General features: G+C 37.6%; 3 pseudogenes; all 3 read left to right on the forward strand.

The window, feature by feature from the left end:
* The first annotated feature begins 7081 nt into the window (after positions 1-7081).
* On the forward strand, positions 7082-7200 carry LOC126813585 (5S ribosomal RNA; annotated as a pseudogene).
* A 72-nt stretch (positions 7201-7272) lies between these two features.
* LOC126813587 (5S ribosomal RNA) lies at positions 7273-7391 on the forward strand (annotated as a pseudogene).
* A 72-nt stretch (positions 7392-7463) lies between these two features.
* Positions 7464-7583, forward strand: LOC126813584 (5S ribosomal RNA; annotated as a pseudogene).
* Positions 7584-18074: the final 10491 nt, after the last annotated feature.

Here is an 18074-nt window from a genome sequence, read left to right on the forward strand (position 1 = left end):
GGTAGAGACATTGCCTTTAATATATGTGCTATCAGGGATGTGATAGATTACTTCGACGATGAAGATCTTCCTCTGTACCTGTTGAAGATTGATTCCCAAAAGGCCTTTGACAGGGTTGCTCATACTTACCTCTTTAATGTAATTGAATGTATGGGTTTTGGTCCTAAATTTCTTAAACTTGTCAAAAAATTTTATAATGACATTAAAAGTTGTGTAAAGGTTAATGGCCATATTTCGTTATCTTTCCCGGTATCAAGGTCAGTTCGTCAAGGGTGTCCCATTGCGGCTTTGTTATATGTAATGTCTGTTGAGCCCCTTCGTTCTCTTATAATGTCTAATCCTAATGTTCGTGGCATCCCGATTCCGTTTTCCACTGTACCATCTGTAATTTATCAGCACGCTAATGATGTAACTCTTACGTTGAATGACCTTGAATCAGTTAATCACGCCTTCCAGACCATTGAGGTATACTGTAGCTTGTGCGGGGCCAAGGTTAATGTTGAAAAATCCGAACTTTTGATAACAGGCTCAGCCTCTTGTACTACAGATATGTTAAACATGCCTCTTAAAATTCTGAACGGTAGTATGTTAATACTAGGTATTTATCTGGGACCAAATAAACGGAAATGTGAGTCACTGAACTGGAACTCTAAAATTGGAAGTATTCCTTCTTCATGGAAAGCAATTATTGCCTCAGAATGTCATGCGGTTACACCGTACACCAACTTTGGTGTGGAACAGCCAAGTGGTGATGTGTTATTGGTGTCAAGCTTTACGGCAAAGAATTGTTATTCTATTTTAAGGGATAATCTCTTTGTAAAACCCTCCTCTTATGTTTATTTTAGTAGCCAAGGTTTCAATCCTGACTGGCCGAAAGTGTGCAAATCCGTTTACTGTAATTTGAAAAGTTCGGAAATGACAATGATTTTTCCATTTGCCCTAATATTGTTTGGAAATGAAATGAAATGAAATGGGGTTTAACGTCCTACTCCTAACCTGGGCTAATGAAGACGGGCATACGCCATACAGTGTGCTATGAGGGAAATTTTGCCCGGACAGCGGCACTACGGCTTACTCTTATATCGAATTCCAACTGCCAAGGGATCTTTTACGTGCACGCCAATGTGTACACGGGGCCTCGGTTTTTCGTCCCATCCGAACGACTAGACAGCTTTCCTTGTCAGCCCCTCCGTCCTGCATCACTGACAAGGGAGAACCACAATATTGTTTGGACAAACAGCAGGAAATACGCCGCACATGTTATTGATAGTCCACTTTGTACATTATGTAAAAGTAACGCGAGTGAAACAATTATTCATGTTCTTGGTAAATGTCCATCTGTCAAGATATTTTAAGATAAAATTGAAGATATTCTTTTAACTCTTCTGTTAAATGTAGGGTATACTACAGAGCAATTTATAGAATGGTTGTTGTTTAGATATCCGCTGTCTAGATTGGAGTACAACCTCTTTCTTGTATTGTTATTTTCTACCGCAACACTTTCTATTATAAAACGCCGAAGTATTTGTATGTGTCAGGCTGGAGATGTAGATCTTTTTTCATTATTTGTTCAAACCTTTGAGTGTCATCTTCAGTCAATTTGGAGGTTGGTCCGAATGAATTGTTTATGTTTGGTTGGTGTATATGAAGCTCTTCATAAAATCGATTAGTGTAGGCAATCGTTGGCTTTTTGTACAGTGATTCTTTTTGAAACAGTATATGAACCTTTTGTCAGTCATCGTCGTGGATGTTCCATCTTGGTAGCCAGAAATTATGTTGAGTATGTATCTTGTGCATCCTTAGATGATACAGGTCGTTTACGTATATGTACGTTTGCTAAGGAATCGGTGTGTTTCGATCTAATATGTGTCTATGCGCCGAATAATCCTAAAGAAAAAAATGAATTTATGACAAATCTGACTAGTGTTATTCAAAGTAATCGCTCATATGTTATATGTGGTGTATTCACTACTTCTTATGTTTTTCACAGTAGCTTCAGTTTTGTAGCCCTCTCAATCAACTTGCGAAGTATTGATAGGGGTCCAGGTAGTAGGGTTTTAAATAATTCCTTGTTGTCTGATCCGGCCTATCGTGTCCTATTAGAGGAACACTTGACTAAATTCTTGTCTTGTCCACTTTTTCAGAGTGATATTCTGATCTGGTGGGATAACTTTAAGTATGTTTTGAAAAAACAAACTATATATGCGTCCACATTGAGGTATAGACGAAGGAAAGGTATTGGATCCTTCAAAAATCCTTAAACTTTATTTATGATCGTGCTGCGCGTCGTCTTTAGTATAACAAAGTTCTTTTGGCTGGGCTTGAGAGCGAGTTAGCTAATTATGAAAAGCATGAGTTTTTTGGGGCATTTCTCTGGTCTAAATCCCAGGAATCGTTTGATTCTGACCGATGTACCCAATACTTTTTAAAACGTGAAAAAAGAAAACAAGATAATAAATCAATTAAAAAAATAATAGGTCATGACGGTAATCTAACATCTGATAGTGGTGAAATTTTGGAAGAAACGAAGTTGTTTAATTCTAACCTTTACTCAAGGGACAACTCAGTAGCCGATGATAAGGACGGTGTGCGACAGAATATCCAAAGAGTTCTCTCCCCGGATGAAAGTGACATTTGCGATGGTGACATATCAAAATCAGAACTTTTATCTGCACTGAAAGGTATGTCTAAAACCAAATCTCCTGGTGTTGATGGGTTGACTGTAGAAGTTTAAGATTTTGGTCCCTTTTAGAAGATATTTATTTTAATGTGATTAATACTGTTTTAATGTGTGAGGAGTTATCCTCTAGTATGAAAAGGGGTATGATAACTGTTTTTTTTTATTATAAAAATAGGGGTGATAGAACTGACCTTAAGAATTACAGACCAATCAGCTTACTTAATGTTGACTATAAAATACTGTCAAGATATCTAGCTTCCCGCCTTAAGAATGTTATTTCGTCTGTTGTCTCCACTTCGCAAACTCCATGTATACCATGTAGGGATATAGCCCACAATGTATGTGCTATTAGGGATGTCTTGGATTATGTTGATGTAGAAGAGTTGTCCTTGTATTTATTGAAAATAAATTCTCAGAAGGCCTTTGATAGGGTCTCGCATAGTTATCTTTTTAATGTTCTAGAATGTATGGGATTTGGATCTAAATTTTTAGTTTATATTAAGACATTATATAATGATATTAAAAGCTGTGTTAAGGTAAATGGACAGGTATCTAGATCTTTTCCAGTGTTGAGATCAGTTCGGCAGGGATGTCCCATTGCAGCCCTACTCTGTTTTATCTGTTGAACCTCTACAATCGCTTATTTCATCAAATCCCAATATTCGGGGTGTTCCTATTCCATATGTGGAGGATTTGTCCCTTATTTATCAGCATGCCGATGACGTCACGCTCACGCTAGCTGATCTTGATTCTGTCAATTATGCCTTTGGAACCATTAATAGGTACTGTGAAATGTCCGGGGCTAAAGTTAATATTGAGAAATCTGAGCTCTTGATAGCAGGCACAGCATCATGTAATCAAACTGTCCTTGGTATGCCTCTTAAAGTATTGCATGATAGCATATTAATTCTAGGTATCTACTTAGGCCCAAACAAACGGGATCGAATGTGAATTCTTAAACTGGGATAGTAAAATCGAGAAATTTAAAATGGTAATAAATATGTGGTCGTGTAGAAGGTTAACATTAGTGGGTAAAAGTGTTGTACTTAATTCTCTCTGTCTTTCATTATTATGGCACTCTTTGAGAATTATTAGTATACCAAACTGGGCCTGTAACATTTTACAGGGTTTGGTAAGGTCCGTTCTCTGGGGGAAAGGACCTACAATAATTAAGGCATCTTCTATTCTTGGACATAGATTTGATGGCGGTCTTAATATTCCGCTAATAGATTGTAGACGAGATTCCTTTCGCTTGTGTTGGCTATCAAAATTTCTTAATCCAGATGTACATTTCACGTGGAAATACTATATGAAATACTTCCTTGAGAAATATGATCAACTTTGTTTCTCCAGTGAATTACTTTTCATGAATTATGAAAGTAAGATATCTGAAATTCCAAGTTTTTATGCTGAAGTTTTACTTGCTTGGAATAACATTAATAATGGTTCAAAGTTTGTAGTTGATGATTATGACTCTGTTGTTAACCAACCTTTGTTTTCAAATCTAAATATAAAAGTTAAAATTCCATCCTCGTTGTTAATGCAATTTAAGGCTTCGGGTATTGTCAAAATCGCAGATATTATATATGGGGACATTGTTGGGTTTTTCCCGCCAGAGGCGATTGTGAAATTATAAATACAGATTTTCCAGATCAATCACGTAACATCATTGAAGTGTCTTATAAGAATATTTTGAGTAGTATTCCAGAAAACTGGAGGCATATAATTGGTACCTCATCTTCCCCTTTAAGGCCATTTACTGATTTTTATGTCCAGTCTCTTGACGAGTGTTTACTACCCGTTTTCTAGCTTCTCAGCTAAAAAGTGCTTCTCCTTAATACGAGATAATAGATTTGTTGAACCATCTTCTTATGTTTATTACAGCAGCAGAGGTTACAAACCAAATTGGAAAAAAATAAGGAAATCTGTATTTTATAAATATAAGAGTTCTGAAATGATAGATAATGACTTTTCTATTTCGCATAACTTTATCTGGACCACTAGTCGAAAATATATTTCTAATCTTATTAGAAGCCCGTGCTGTGTAATATACATGCTAGTGAATCTATACTCAGCCAAATTAAACACTTGACACTGATGAATTTCAACAATTTTTTTTTTCTGGTAAGTCAAATAAATTTTAAAGTGTTTCTAACGATAGTAAGTAGTAAGAAGCCTTTAATTTCATAAAATACGTGACTTTTGAGCATATAAAGATGAAAAACCTGAAAAACGCGTGCAAACACAAAATCGTGAGGTCAATCGATGCAAGTTTGTTAAACTGAACACGCACACGTAACTTGAACTGGAAAAATAAATTAAAATTGTTATTTTCATCTTTGTTAGAAAATCCCGCGCCTTTCAAATGTAGAACGTCTACGTGCTATAGGTAGGCTCTATGCTGGTCAGTCTGTGGTCACTGTTGCAAGAGCCTTTAATTGTTCACGCCAGACAATAATTAATCTTAGAATGAGAATGCTTCAAACTGGAACTATTGCCGACCGCCCAAGGGCGGGAGCGCCACGTGTGACGTCACTCCAGGAAGATCAAGCAATGCGATTACGTCATCTTAGAAACAGATTTGTCACTGCAACCTTCACAAGTAGAGAGATGTTTGGTGGAAGGGTAACTGCACAAACTGTTCGAAATCGCTTGCAGGCTGCTGGTCTTCGAGCTCGGAGGCCCTATAATGGGCCAATATTGACACCTCCTCATCGCCGTAACCGACTTGTATGGGCCACAAGACACATAAGATTTACTCAAAGACAGTGGAATTCGGTTGTCTTTAGTGACGAATCTCGATTCACTTTGAGATTTGCCGATGGCAGGGTCCGAGTGTACCGCAGACGAGGTGAACGTTACGCTCAAATATGCGTCAAAGAAGTTGACCGATTTGTTGGCGGCAGCGTCATGGTTTGGGGTTCTTTTTGTGCACATGGACGTTCTCCTCTTGTTGTCCAAGGGAACTTAAATGCTGTCCAGTACTGGGATCAGATTTTGCAAACCTGTTCTTCTTCCGTTTATGCAGAGACATGGGCCTGGACTAACGTTTCAACAAGACAATGCTCGACCCCATACAGCAATTGCTACCCAGAATTTGTTAAGAAATGCCGGTGTCCAAGTCCTGGATTGGCCGTCACTTAGCCCCGACCTTAATCCTATTGAACACATCTGGGTCGACGTGTTCGTCAGCAAGTGAATCCACCACTGACGTTGCAGGACCTTCAACATGCTCTTGCTGAGCAGTGGCGACGTCTTCCTCGGGTAGTGTTTACTAATGTTCTGAGATCCATGAGAAGACGTTGTGTGGCAGTACGAGACCGTAGAGGAGGCCACAACCGTTACTAAACCCTTTATTCCGATTGTTCTCCAAGTCTGTGAATTTTATTTTGGGGGTACTGTGACATCACGAACGTTATCAATGTCAAGGACTTTCGGCGAGACGTATTCTTGCTTTATGTTGATGTCAAGGTCGTCTGTGCACAACATAACACTAAAATGGTTGCCTTAAACCAAATATTAAAAATCTAGTCCCAAAAATCCCGAGTGTCAAAGTTTTTAATTTGGCTGAGTATACTATACACATGCTATGTGAATGTCTTTCCTTATTACTATGCTTAAACAAAATTTCTGATATTTTAACGACCATATTATTACATGTTGGCTTCACTGAACAACAATTGGATAATTTTCGGTTATCCGACTGAAAAAAGTGAATACTCTGTGTTTTTAATAGTTTTATTTGCTTCTTTAAGGTTAGCTATTGTCAAAAGAAGAACCTACTTTCTGTCGGCAAATAGAGATATGGATTTATATTCTCTGTTTAAGGTAATAATGAGAAATCATCTTCAGATTTTATTAAATACATATGGTTATGCCGATTTTATGAATCTCTTGCATTTTAATCAATTTATTATTGTTGATGGAGTGAAAATAACTTTAGGATTTTAGCAAATGTATTATTATATCATTTGACCTTTATTGTTTCATTTTTAGCAAATTATATCGACATTCATATTAAAATTAAATCTTTACAAAACTGTGTGATGTAAGAATTTTAGTAAATGTATTATTATATCATTTGTCCTCTATTGTATCATTTTTTTTAGATAATCATATCGACACTGTGATCTTGTAACTATTTTGATATTTATAAAACTCTGTGATATATAACACATATGATGTTTAGATATTTGTAATGAATTTTACTTGAATAAATTTATTTAAAAGAAAAAAAAGAGTTCTCGTTCGATCACTGAAGTTAAGCAACGTCCGTCCCGGTCAGTACTTGAATGGGTGACCGCCTGGGAACACCGGGTGCTGTGGATGCCTTTTTGTAAAGAAACCAATTTTCAGGTGACTTACGTTAAGCATAACTACGGGATTTATTCGCTTTCTCTCGTCTACGGCCACACCACGTTGAAAACACCAGTTGTCGTCCGATCACTGAAGTTAAGCAACGTCGGGCACGGTCAGTACTTGGATGGGTGACCGCCTGGGAACACCGGGTGCTGTGGATGCCGTTTTGTAAAGAAACCAATTTTCGGGTGACTTGCGTTAAGCAAAACTACGGGTTTTATTCGCTTTCTCTCGTCTACGGCCACACCACGTTGAAAACACCAGTTGTCGTCCGATCACTGAAGTAAAGCAACGTCGGGCACGGTCAGTACTTGGATGGGTGACCGCCTGGGAACAGCGGATGCTGTAGACGCCTTTTTGAAAAGAAATCAATTTTCGGCGGACTTGAGTTTAGCATAACTACGGGTTATATTCACCTTCTCTCGTCTACGGCCATACCACGTTGAAAACACCAGTTCTCCTCCGATCACTGAAGTTAAGCAACGTCGGGCCTGGTTAGTACTTGGATGGGTGACCGCCTGGCAACACCGGTACACTGTAGCTTGCTCGGGGCCAAGGTTAATGTTGAAAAATCCGAAATTTTGATAGCAGGCTCAGCCTTTTGTAATACAGATATGTTAGACATGCCTCTTACAATTCTGAACGGTAGTTTATCTAGGACCACATAACGGGAATGTGAGTCACTGAACTGGAACTCTAAAATTGGTAAGTTTGAAAAAGTTATTAACATGTGGAAAGGTAGAAAATTATCACTAGTCGAGGAAAGTGTTAGGATAAATACATTTTGTCTTTCCTTGCTTTGGTATGAGCTTCGGATAATAAGCATCCCTGAATGGGCATGCTCGGATATACAGGATGCCATTAAATCTTTTCTGTGGGGCTCGGATTAAAGAGTCTACAATACTCGGGCATAAATATGACGGGGGTCTAAACATTCCTTTAATTCATTGCAGAAGGGATTCCTTTCGGTCCTGTTGGCTATCCAAAGTTTTTAATGATGAGCTAAGTTGTTCTTGGATATATTTTATGCAGTTATTTCTCAATAAATATAACGATTTGTCATTATGAAATGAATAATTCTTCATAAAATATAATAGACAGTCTCTTGTAAAGTTAGCCGTTTTTTATAGGGAAATGCTATTAGCATGAATAACATTAATGGTGGTAATGGATTAGTATCCTTTGATTATAAATTTATTGTTAACCAAACTTTGTTCTCAAATCCTAATATTGAATTACATTTGTCGTCATTGTAGGGTATTGTTAAAATATCGGATATCATTTATGGTGTGATTGTTGGATTTCTTCTTAAGTCAGCCATTGTTGAAATTGTACAAGACGTGTTTATTGATATATCCAGACAATTTATTATAACATCATATGATTCTATTATAGGAAGCATTCCTTCTTCATGGAAAGAAGTTATTGCCTCAGAATGTAATGCGGTTACACCGTACACCAATTTTGGCGTGGAACAACCAAGTGGTGATGTGTTATTGGTGTCAAGCTTTACGGCAAAGAATTGCTATTCTATTTTAAGGGATAATCCCACCGCTTATGTTTATTTTAGTAGCCAAGGCTTCAATCCTGACTGGCCGAAAGTGTGGAAACCCCTTTACTCTAATTAGTTCGGAAATGATAGATAATGATTTTTCCATTTGCCATAATATTGTTTGGACGAACAGCAGGAAATACGTGTCGCAAATGTTATTGCGAGTCCACTTTGCACATTATGTAAAAGTAACGCGAGTGAAACAATTATTCATGTTCTTGGTAAATGTCCATCTGTCAAGAAATTTTTAGGTAAAATTGAAGATATGCTTTCAACTCTTCTGTTAAATGTAGGGTATACTACAGAGCAATTTATAGAATGGTTGTTGTTTGGATATCCGCTGTCTAAATCTGAGTACAACCTCTTTCTTTTATTGTTATTTTCTATTATAAAACGCCGAAGTATTTGTATATCTCAGGCAAGAGATGTAGACCTTTTTTCATTATTTGTTCACACCTTTGAGTGTCATCTTCAGTCAATTTTGTACAAGTGTGGGTTAGAAACATTTATGAATTATATGAATTTTAACCGTTTTATCAAAATAAATAACCGAATAGTAACTTTGGAATTTACATGATCTATTATGATAGATATTTGTAATGAAACTATGTTAACTGTGATCTATGATAAATGTGATATTTGTAATGAAACTATGATAAATGTGATATTTGTAATGAAACTATGAAATGTGATCTATGATAAATGTGATATTTTATTGTAATGAAACTGTGCTAAATGTGGTCTATGATAAATGTGATATTTGTAATCAAACTGATATTTGTAATGCAATTATGATAACTATGATATTTATAATGAAACTATGATGCCTGTGGTATTTTAAGATAATGGTTTGATAACTACGGGTTTTATTCGCCTACTCTCGTCTACAACCCCACCACGTTGAAAACACCAGTTCTCGTCCGATCACTGAAGTTAAGCAATGTCGGGCCCGGTCAGTACTTGGATGGGTGACCGCAAGGGAACGTGTTTTCAGAGTGATTTCTAAATCTGTCTGAATCTTCAAAAGCACAGTTTATCCGAACTCTTAATTTTGTACGTATATACTTTAGAAGTTTGTTTACATATTCATGTAGTTATTTTTTACTATTGACATTTATTTTGTGTGTTTTAGGGCACTTCGACGGGACAATAAAACCGGTCTCAAAATCAATCGGAAAACCGAGTTAATTGGTAAACCGGGAGCTAAATATGTTGATGAAATAATCAAAAGTATATCACGGCCAATATTTAGAAAGGAAGCAACAGTTATATTATCCGTTAAAAGTAAGGTTGAATCCCCCGCAGCTCATGTTATTCAAGCTATAAGATATTTCTGTGGTGATGATTCGATTCTTTTTTTTGGGCTGGTGATGATTCGATTCTTTCTTGTGTGCCAAAGGCCGGTGTTAACTTTGAAATTTCGTTAATCGATAAAAAATGTGCTAATTTATTATTGGAATCTGACTTAACTGTCGACGATGAACCTGTTCTGGTCAAGTCGGTATCATCTCGAGTCCGTGTAGTATCAATTATGCATTTATCTTCTCTCATTACTGATGATGAAATTGAGAAGAAATTATGTAACTGGGGTGTGGAGTTGGTTGGCCCAATCATGAGACGTCATTTTGAGAGAGAAGATGTTTACGATGGAACGAGGTATATGAAGGTTTTATTCAGCTGTATTTACGACTGATGCGGGTATTGATTATTGTAATGTGGCACATGATCCATCAGGAAACTGTCTGCTTTCATTGTCTCTCCCCGGAGCATCTATTAGCCAGTTGTCCCAGAAGAATTTGCAGATATTGTAAACATAGTGGTCATATTAAACGGAACTGTCCGAAATTGGCTGTTTCCCACTTCTGTAGAAATTGAATTAGGTGATGGTAGTGGTATCTGGGAAGCTGGTGTCACGAATGTCACTAACAATCCCACTACCTCGTCTGAAAGTAATGTGGTTTGAGGTGATCTTATAAGTAAATCTGATGAAGTAATTCCCCCCGTTAGTGATAAGGAACCTCTGAAGGAATCTTCTACCTCTAAATCAATGGATAGTACCTCAGACGTGCCAAGCGAACTGGGTGATGATATTGGTTATGTTGATGTTACACATGGAGATGATGTCTTAAAATTAGTTGGTGAATTAAGTGATAACCAGCGGCTGCCAGGCAGGATACAACCACATGTTCGAGAGATGGATAGAGAACAAGCTAAAAAGAAAGTGATTTTTCCTACAATCAAGGGCCACAATTCAGGAAATTACAATTCGATATGCGCAAATATCGAAAGGAACCGAGATCTTTGGGTTATAAACTTACATTTCAAGTTTCAACAAAATCGGATACAAATTGTGACCTCTATAGGGTCCACAACCTTGATATACCATATTTTTACGCTATTGGAGAACGAGGGGCGACCATTTTGTCTGTTAGTTTTTGGCCGATTTTCACGACATTCGAACGATTTTTCGTACAATCAGGAGCCATAATTCAGGAAGTTACAGTCCGTGTGCGCGAATATCGAGAGGAGCCGCGATCTTTGGGTTATAAACTTACATTTCAAGTTTCAACAAAATCGGATAAAAATTGTGACCTCTATAGGGTCCACAACCTTGATATACCATATTTTTACGCACTTTGAGAACGAAGGGCGGCCATTTTGGGACGATTTTCATGAAATTCGAACTCAGTCGTCCTTAGGGTGTAACGGTGATATAATAATACATTTTTTTAAATCGGATATAAATTATGAACCAAAATCGCGATTTTTCGTACAATCAGGGGCCATAATTCAGGAAGTTAGGTTACGTTCATGGAATCCTTAGTGATACAAATACGTGTACACCCGTGAACTTGACTGGTGTCGTGTCACTCAACGAGTTTGAGAGTTTTAGTCAGGATGACATTTTAAAGATCATCAAATCTGCCAACAAAACGACATGTCCAAGCTACTCATTCAACTTCTAGACATTCTGCTTCCTGTTATTACTTTCTTAGTCAACTTAAAGTTACAATTTCATATTTTCTAAGAAAGTCAAAACATAATTATTTCTGTCTTTTGCTCAATAGGTTGTCAACTCACTATTATACGATCATAGGTGTCATTCTCATACTTAAAACTCATTTACACCGGAAATAATAACACAATTAGCTCCCTTGTTTTATATTCTCCACCACGGAGTAGCTATCTTCAAACGTTTGAATTTGAAGTTGAGAATGATATTTTTGCCAATTTCTCAACTGGCAATAGTGAATTATAGGATTAATCTTTAACAAGGTAGGACTGTTTATAGATACCTTCTATCCTTCTATTTTAGGGCTTTATTTTAATACATTTTAAAACTATAACTTAAAAATATGAAATTGTAACTTTAAGTTTAAGTACTGGATGTTTCCCATCGGTGTTCAAACAGGCGGTGGTGAGACCACCAATAAAAAAGGAATCTCTTGATCCCAATATTCTCAAAAACTATAGGGCCCATTTTTTTTTTGTTCTTTATACAACCGCTTCGGGGTCTGTGATCGACGGCTATGATCAGATGCACCACTCTCACGCCGATGATACTCAACTCATTGGTGTGTCTAGTCCTATGCTAATCAGATATGCCTTACAAAAACTACTGACTGTTCGCTGGCAGTTAAACAGTGGATGAAAGCGAATAAACTAAAATTGAACGACGATAAAACAGAAGCTCTTTTAGTAGGTTCATCACAACAACTCAAGTTACTACCTGATCTGAAAATCACCACTGGTAATTCAGAAATTAATTTCTCCAAAAATGTTCGAAACCTTGGAGTGATATGTGATCCTTCTCTGACACTGGACGCTCAGGTTGATATGGTATGCTGTAAATACTACTATCATCTACGCTTTATAGGCAACATCAGAGACTATCACACGGCTGACGCTTGTAAACTACTTGCGGGATCACTGATTTTATCAAGGATTGATTATTGTAATAGTTTACTCTATGGAATCCCACAAGCACTTCTAGCCAAGATCCAGAAAGTTCTTAATACTGCAGCCCGAATAGTAACAAGGACACATAAGTTTGATCACATCCAGAGTGTGCTAGCTTCTTTACACTGGTTACCTGCTGAGGCGCGAGTCATACTAACATTTGTGTATAAATGTCGCAATAATGCAGCTCTTCAATACTTATCTGAACTCTTATATGACTACAATCCTATTAGATCACTTCGCTCTCAAAATAAACAGTCACTAGTTGTTCCAAGATATAATTTAAAGTCAAATGGGTATAGGTCTTTCAGTTCAGCTGGTCCTAGATTATGGAACGAACTTCCACAACAGATCAAGAATCAACAAACTTTTAATCAATTTAAATCCGCACTAAAGACTTTCCTGTTTCGACAGTTTTACCAGTAGACCCATTACTAAAAGCGTTTTGAACAAGTGTCAACATGGAGAAGACGCTATATAAAACCTCATTATTATTATTATTATATGCGCGAATATCAAAAGGAACCGAGATCTTTGGGTTATAAGTTTCATCAAAATAGGATTAAAATTGTGACCTCTATAGGGTCCACAACCTTGATATACCATGTTTTTAAGCTATTTGAGAACGAAGGGCGGCCATTTTGTCAGTTTTCGGCCGATTTTTACGAAATTCGAACTCGGCCGTCCTTAGGGTGTAACGGTGATATAAAAATACGAGATCTGTGGGTTATAAACATATATTTCAAGTTTAAACCAAATCGGATAAAAATTATGACCTCCATAGGGTCCACAAGCTAAAAACGCGATTTTTCGTACAATCAGGGGCCATAATTCAGGAAGTTATGCGCGAATATTGAAATGAGCTGAGATCTTTGGGTTATAAACCTACACTTCAAGTGTCAACAAAATCGGATAAAAATTGTAAAGGGCCCACAAACTTGATATACCATATTTTTACGCTATTTGAGAACGATGGGCGGCCATTTTGTCAGTTGGTTTTTGTCCGATTTTCACGAAATTCGAACTCGGCCATCCTTAGCGTGTAACGATGACATACTAAAACGGTTTTTTAAATCGGAAGATAATTATGACCTATATAGGGTCCACAAGCTAAAAATGCGATTTTTCGTACAATCAAGGGCCATAATTCAGGAAGTTAAGGTCCGATATGCACGAATATCACAAGGAATCGAGATCTGTGTTTTATAAACATATATTTCAAGTTTAAACCAAATCGGATAAAAATTGTGACCTCTACAGTGTTCACAAGCTAAAAACGTGACTTTTCGTACAATCAAGGGCAATAATCCATGAAGTTACAGTCCGATACATACCAATATCGAAAGGAACCGAGATCTTAGGGTGATAAACCTATTGGATAAAAATTGTGACCTCTACACTGTTCACAAACAATTGTGGACGGACGGACAGGGGCGACGACAATATACGTCGACATGAAAATGTGGGCGTATAAAAAATTTAGATGACCAAGAGAATATAATTCCGTTAACAATGAAAAACTCAATTGGACACAGCTCACCAAATATTCCTATTCCTACGCCATCACCCACAAATGTAGGACGAACGTTATTTTTAGTCTTTCTCTCCCTTTCCCTTATCCCCCCTTTTGCATGACGCTTTTGTTGGCTTGTTGGTGTAGAATCGAAGAAAAGAGGTTGAAAATACATTTTCTGTCCGGTTTCAGTGAATATTCATGATTTTGAGGCGGAAGGATACAAGAGTTGAGAGGTTGTTTAGGTTGAAATGTAGGACCGAAAATTGCATGTCTCTACTTCCAGCTTGTGTATCTCGAGTTTTTCATGCAGAACCTCATACGTGCTTTTGGCAAGAGGTTGCCACATGTTGCTCCATCTGTGGTAGAAGGGGTTCTAAGAGTCGGTTTAAGTGACAAGAATTAACATAATGTCAATGGGGAAAATCATTAGTGATCTGTGGTCAAATAAATATGTCGGCCGCTGGTACACAAAAGCAGTCTATTTTAACGGACATTCGAATGGAACTTAGGAAATATAGCACGCAGGTACAGTTTCTTGATAGTTTATAATAACGGACCATCAAGGTTTGCTGTATATATAGATATAATGCCATATTACTGTACTGCTGTAGTTTTCGAAATGTTTTTCAGGTCGGGGCACCCAACCTATAATAGTGTAATCGTAGTAACATGCGTTAGCGGTTAGATGTGGAAGGCACAAATGCCAAAGACTCCCCACATCCATCCTGTGAAGCATATAATCAGCGAAGACATGTACATCTGGATTAACACTATAGGGTATTCTGCGGACGAGAGGGGGGGGGCGAATGGTTAGCACATGCGCGCTGTATCATAAGGTCTGTCATTGAGTCAACTGGCGTGGTTTCGATGCCCCAGTTGTACGTGACAAGGAGTAGTGTCGCCTGTCCAATCCCTTGGGTTTTCTCCGGCTCCTCCAGTTTCCTTCCACTGCTAAAGACCCCTACGCGCAAGCGAATTATTGGAATAAAATTGAAACATGTTAGTCGCGAAATGACCTAGTTTGTGTCGAGTGGACATTAAACCCATTTCTCTCTCCGTATTCTGCGGACGAGACAGGCATTTATTGAGAGTAGTGTGTTCTGGTGCAACCATTAACGCCACATGGTATCTTTCTATAACATAAGCTTGTTCTGTGACCACGTCCTAGGCAACAGTAAATAAATGCAGTTCCGTGTTTTTAGCTAATTTCTCATCGTAGGAAAGATTTATAAATGACGCACAATCTTGAACTTGAACGGCTTTGCAAATTTCGCAAACCGTTGATTTAGGTTAAGGAGATTCTTTTGTAAAAAGGTAATTCTTTAATGTCAAACTATAAATTGTCTCTTAGAACTCGATTGTGTGACGATGTTTCTGTATATTGTGTTTTCCGGACAACGAATTGTGGCAGAGGCGTAACATTGTTATTGATTGTTATAATCGGAGATTGTGGCCTTACAGTTTGATGAACTGGTGGTGTTGGAGATAATGATGTTTTTTCTTTAATACTAGAAGGTAGTGCAACACGCGTTAACACAGGCGTAGATTTTGGGATAGTGATAATCTGAAGAGATTTTATGTGATCCTCTACATCATCTTCAATATCATACGCTGTCTGTACGATGTCATCGTCCCACCGACCTAACTAGTTTCCGTTTCCGTCAGGAGCGTATACAATTATTTATTGACATCACGAACTATTTCACTCTTTTGTCTTGGTGTCCTTTAATTCGTTCTCACGCAGACGCGCATGTGGGTCTTTGTGCCTATTCAAGTCTTTTACATAGGCATAAGAGCTTTGGAGTGTGTGTGTGTGTGTGGGGGGGGGGGGGCAAATGATGAATTATAAAATTTTAGTGGGTATAAAAGGAAAAATATCAAAATTATTCCATCTCGTAAAGTAAAGTGCCCGAAATCCGGTAGTTTTACTGACCATTGTGTGGTGTGTTGCAATTCTCAACCAGACTTTCAGAAAATCACACAAAGGGTGTTTAGTTCTCAAACTCAAACTGCAACTCAAGAAACTTTGTTCCGCTACCCGCAATACTTGCCTAGCGGGCGCTATCTGGTAAAGTTGTGTAGTTTCATACGCTGCCGCAGAGTGTTTTTCGAGCAAAATGACACAGTCCCCGCCCCAAGGAAAATCGGCCCGTCCGCCTGTGGTCTTACGAAGAAAGCAGGGGACTATTAAAATGGATTCGTCCGTCTGTTTACCCGTCACACGTTTCACACTTTTTGGGACACAATAACTCTCCTTCTAATTGAGCTGGAATGTTCAAACTTGGGTGTAGTTCGAAGATGGGCTTTTTTTGCTTAGGGTAAGCAGAGATAAGCAAATTTGATTAGTTGATGCTTTGGGACACGATAATTAAGAATGAGTTCGCGAGAAAATCATGCAAAATTTAGAAAAACCGGCACAAGCGGTGTCGGGCGATTTTGACCAAACTTTGCAGATTTGGTCATTGGGTACCCCGTATACCCCACATGAAATATGAGGGTCACCAACGATTTAGTTACGGAGAACCAGCTATGGCCATTTTAGAGTAAAAAAACGTAATTTTTTTTTTAAATTCCCTAGATTCAAATGTTTCCCATAAATTGCCTATTGATTTTTTTTTTTTTTTTTAATTATTTTTTTATGAATGATCTTGTCTACTACTTCAATATATATGACTATTAAATTTTTCCGAAACCATTTGAGGCTATGAGGAATTTATTTTGAGACGTAGCTTTTGCTATATGCTAAAACATATATTTCATGATGCTATATCTCGTCCACTGCGGGGCTGAGGACAATTCTATTAATAATGGAAGTTGAGGACTACTAATACTAATAATGGTTTTGACAAAATTACTGGCACGGATTTCTTTTAATATTAAATTTGATGGTCGAACTTGAAGAAAATGACTTCATTTTTCCAATAAAATCATTCATTGCCTGGATTATTAGGCCAGATAATGCCCCAAGCAACCGACTTCCAGCAACCCTGAGTTGGGCCGGTCCAGATGATTCGGGAGTTCCACAAGGATCAGTCCTTGGACCTGTCTTTTCTGTAATGTATACTAAGAATTTAGGACAACTATGCAGATGATACACAGCTGATCGCAAATTATTCCCTTTCAAAAACTGGTCCATCCCCTAATTGTACACGTGACATTAAAGCATAGAATTAGAATACTAGTTTTAAGATTAAAGATAGGATGACAAGAAATAATATGTTGAAATTAAATTTAATTGAATTAATTTAATCAGAATGTATTTTATGTGACCCAAATACACATCTGAAAAATACAAGTTCAAATGATATGGTTGTACGAGATGCAATATTTGTACCATGAGACACTGTGAAGGAGTTAGGTGTCCTCTTAGGGTCCAATTTGAGCATGGGCAGTCACATTAGTGAAATTTGTCGAAACTGTTATCTTCGATCCAGGAGCATTGGCCATATAAGACACTTTATTTGTCAGGAAGGAGCTACTACACTTTTATGTTTTTTGGTATTCTCTAGCATTGACTACTGTAACAGCCTGTTAGTAGAAACATCTAGTGCCAATATTTAAAAAAATACTCTCATATTACTCCTGTTCTGAAATCACTGAATTGGCTGCCAATTCATGAAAGAATTATCTTCAAAAGTCTGTCTTTGACGTATCAGTGTGTGAATAGCTTAGCTCAAATATACTTATCTAACCTTATGCAAATCCAAGTTCCCTCGCGTAACCTCCGGTCGAACACACCTTCATCAGTTGTGTTGCTCAAGGTGCAAAGTACAGTCTTTCGTTTAATCTGGGGTCTTCCCTAAAACTTTGGACAGTGATTTAAGGTATTAAAAACGGTGAAAGTATTGTTCGTCTCCAAAAAGTATTGTTTACATTGTAGCCGTTTTGATAGCCTCGTTTATCGCGCAATTAGTTTTTCTGCAATATTCTGCTATGCACTGGTTAATTGGGCGTAATAAATTTCATGAATCATGACGTAACGTTATGTAAACATATTTGGATCTCTG

The sequence above is a fragment of the Patella vulgata genome, chromosome 2, assembly GCF_932274485.2.
Source record: "Patella vulgata chromosome 2, xgPatVulg1.2, whole genome shotgun sequence".
NCBI lineage: Eukaryota > Metazoa > Mollusca > Gastropoda > Patellidae > Patella > Patella vulgata.